Raw genomic sequence first — 3,854 nt, forward strand, 5'->3', positions numbered from 1 at the left:
GGGCCAGGTAAGGCAGCAATTGGGGAGGGGGGGCTGAAGTGGGGCATGTGGGCCTTGTGGGGGATGGTGGCCCCTGTGTGGGGTCTGTAGCCCCTATGGGAGAGCAGCAAAATATGTATTCATGTTTCATGAATTTATGAATACATATATTTAGAGTTCACTTTATTATTAGAGACACTGGTAAGCTTCCACATTGCTTTAACACTGTAGATATATCAATAAAATATTGCCCAGCTGATCACTGTCTCTGTCTTTACAGTGATCTTTTGTTTTACTTGTGGAGGAACATGGATTTTGGAGTATTTTACAGAGTGACTTCGGGGTTTGTTTGTTTTTTATCAGATGGCCAGGCAGGGGGCATATGTGGCAGTAGTGCCTCACAGAGGCCAACTCTGCATCCATGCCCCACTGGCAGCTGGCCTAGAGGGGCAGATGCCTCTACTGGCTGTGCAGTCCCCATCCCAGTTTGGCAGGTGTGCAGCAGGTCACAGCCAGGCAGCAGCCCCCACTATCAGACTACTGCATTGGGTAGAGGGTGCAGGGAACTGTCAGGGCTGCTTCAGCAGTCCAGCTGGCATAAGGGGTAGTATCTCCAAGTACCAATTGGCTGGGCCCCAGAAGCTCCTGAGAGCAAGTAGCCCTGAGCTACTTGCCAGGGCAGCTTTTTGTACTGCTGAGGCAGCACAGGTGCTGGCGCTGGGCTCTAGCTCCCCCTGGCTGCAGATCCGGGAGGAACCACGCAAAGTTATTTTGCCCCAAGTGGCACAATTTGCTCCACAACAAAGTGCATGCCTGAGCACGTGCGCCAAGGCAGAAAGCCCCAGCTCAAATTTGCACTGCTTCTATTTGAGCTGCTGCAAGCGCACATGCTTGCATGTGTGGACATGCCCTCTGTGCTATTTTCCCTCCAGTGCAGTGGAACCACAGTGATACCACTACAGTTGGGCTGTGAACACCTGTGCAAAGAAATCCAGAGGTGGAGCATGGTATTGAAAGAACATTTTTTCACTTAGATGTTCTTTGCCTTTTTAAAAGAAAAGCTGTTAGGGTGGAGGGCTGAAGTAAATGCCTTATAGTTGTTCTTGAGTGATGTGCCCAGAATAACAGCTACTAGATAAAGCCAGTACATATAGGAAGAAGGCACTAGACAACTATTCCTTCAGTTATAATACAAACCTCTATGATTTGAATTAAAGAAAATTACCTGGGAGTACTTGCATCTTTTACAGGTCTCTCTGTGGAGCAAACACTAGGGGGCAATGAACATGCCAAAGAATCATAGAAAATTAGGGTTGGAAGGGACTTCAGGAGGTCATCTAGTCCAATGCCCTGCTCAAAGCAGGACCGTCCCCAACTATATCTTTCCAGCTATGGCTTTGTCTAGCTGGGTCTTAAAAAGCTCCAAGTCTGGAGGTTCCACAGCTTGCCTGGGAAACTTGCTTTAGTGCTTTACTACCCTTCTAGGTTGAAGGTTGTTCCTAACATCTAATCTGAACTTCCCTTGCTGCAACTTGATATTAAATCCCCCCTCAATCCTCTCTTCTCCAGACTAAATAATCTCAGCCTCTCCTCAGAGGTCATGTGCCTAGCTCTCTAATAATTTTGGTTTCCTTCTGCTGCACTCTCTCAAATTAAGCTACATCCTTCCTGTAGTGGAGGGTCCAAAACTGTACACAGTACTCCAGAGGTAGCCTCACCAGTGCTGAATAGAACAGAAGAATCATTTTTCTTGATCTATTGGCAACACTACTACTGATGCAGCCTAGTATGCTATTAGCCTTCTTTGATACAAGGGCACACTGTTGGCTCATATTTAGCTTGTCCATTGTAATGCCCAGGCCCTTTTCTGCAGAGTTGTTGCTTAGGCAGTTGCTCCCCAGCCTGTACTAGTGCATGGGATTGTTCCGTCCTAAGTGCAGGACTTTGCACTTGTCCTTGTTGAGGCTCAGTTGATTTCTTTTGGACCACGTTGCCAATATGTCTAGGTCTTAGCCCTGCCCTCCAGTGTATCTACTGCTCCTCTGAGTTTGGTGTCATCTGCAAATTGGCTGAGTGTGCACTCCGTCCGGTCTTCCAGAATATTGTTGATGAAGGTATTGAACAAAACTGGCCTCAGGACTGACCCCTGAGGAACTCCACATAATGCTGGCTGCCAATTAGACACTGAGCCATTAATTACTACCCTTTGAGCCTAATGATCTAGCCAGTTTTCTATCCACCTTACAGTCCATTCATCCAACCTGGACTTCCTTAGCTTGCTTGTGAGAATGTTGTGGGAGTTTGTATCAAAAGTCTTGCTCAAGTCATGGTATATCATATACACTGCCCTCCCTGCATCCTCAAAGCCAGTCATCTCTTCATGGTAGGCAATCAAGCTGGTCAGGTTGGTGAATTCATGATGACTTTTCCTAATCACTTTCTTCTCCTCCAAGTGCTTAGAAATGGATTCCTTGAAGATCTGCTCCATGACTTTTACAGGGACTGAGGAAAAGTTGACCAACCTGTAGTTCCCCAGATTCTCCTTTTTCCCTTTCTTAAAGATGGGCACTATATTCACCCTTTTCCAAATATTTTGGGACCTCTCCCAATTGCCATGAGTTTTCAAAGATAATGGCCAGTGGCTCTGCAGTTTTATTGGCCAACACCCTCAGCACCCATGGGTGCATTGCATCCAGCCCCAATGGACTCGTACATGTCTAGCTTTTGTAAACAGTACACAGCCTGTTCTTTTGCCATGGTTGACTGCTCGCCTTTTCCCCAAACTGTGCTGCCAGGTGCAGTAGTTTGGGAGCTGACTTAGCCTGTGAAGACTGAGGTAAAAAAGGCATTGAGTACTTCAGCCTTTTCTTCATTATCTGTCACTAGGTTGCCTCCCCCATTCAGTAAGAGGCCCACACTTTCCCTGATTTTCCCCTTGCTGGAGATGTACTTGCAGAAACTAGGCCTGTCAATTAATTGCAGTTGATGTACACAATTAACATGTTAATTGATGCTTGCATTATTTTTTTAACACATTAATCATGCACATGGCTTTGGAGCCCATGCCTAGGCTCTGCTCTGCCACCATCATTGCCACTTCTGAGCCACAAATAATAAGTCCAGGGTCCTTACTCTGCTGCTCTCCTTCCTGCCTTTCCTTAGGATCCTGAGGCCCTGTTACTTTCTAATATCAAATTTTATAAACAGGTAATATAACAGACAATGATATTAAGTTCATATGTACAAGAGATCTATGTGATACTGCAGCCTAGAGTCCAGGTTACAATCCATGTCATGCAAAATATGGTGTGCTGTTTGGGAAGTGAAGATATCTGTTTAGTGCCAGCAATACACACAGTACCTTAAAGTGGACAGACTTAGGATGATCTGAAAAGCATCAGAATTTAGAAAATCAGTGTGTCTTGCATTCTTCATGCCTAGAAACCCGAAAGGGTATATGTTTTCCTGAAAACTTTGTGAAATATTTCTTTATGTGCTTGCTTGTTGAGGGTCTTTCAGAAAAAGTGCAGCTTTAATAGGAACTGCAGAGAAGACATGACGGTTTGATAAACTGAGATAGGGATAGTATTTCATACACGAAGAAAAGATGGAAAAATTTGCACAGATTTGATTGGGAGAAGAAAATGAACAACACATCATGAATTGTGGCAAAGAGGTTGAGCCTGTGGATATGATGGCAGTAGTTTAACTAGAAGTGTGTGAGAAGGGCATCTACCTTGACTGTCAAGTTAGGACGGGTGCTGGAATTACTTAGCACCCCTGTGGAGCCCACACCCCAGCAGCATTGCCATGCTTGGAAGTCTAAAAAGTTCATGGCTGCTGTTGTTTTAAGAGCAATAGAGCTAAGACGGGCA

Source organism: Crocodylus porosus, unplaced genomic scaffold (genome assembly GCF_001723895.1).
Source record: "Crocodylus porosus isolate Cpor-Errol unplaced genomic scaffold, CroPor_comp1, whole genome shotgun sequence".
NCBI classification, from domain to species: Eukaryota; Metazoa; Chordata; order Crocodylia; family Crocodylidae; genus Crocodylus; species Crocodylus porosus.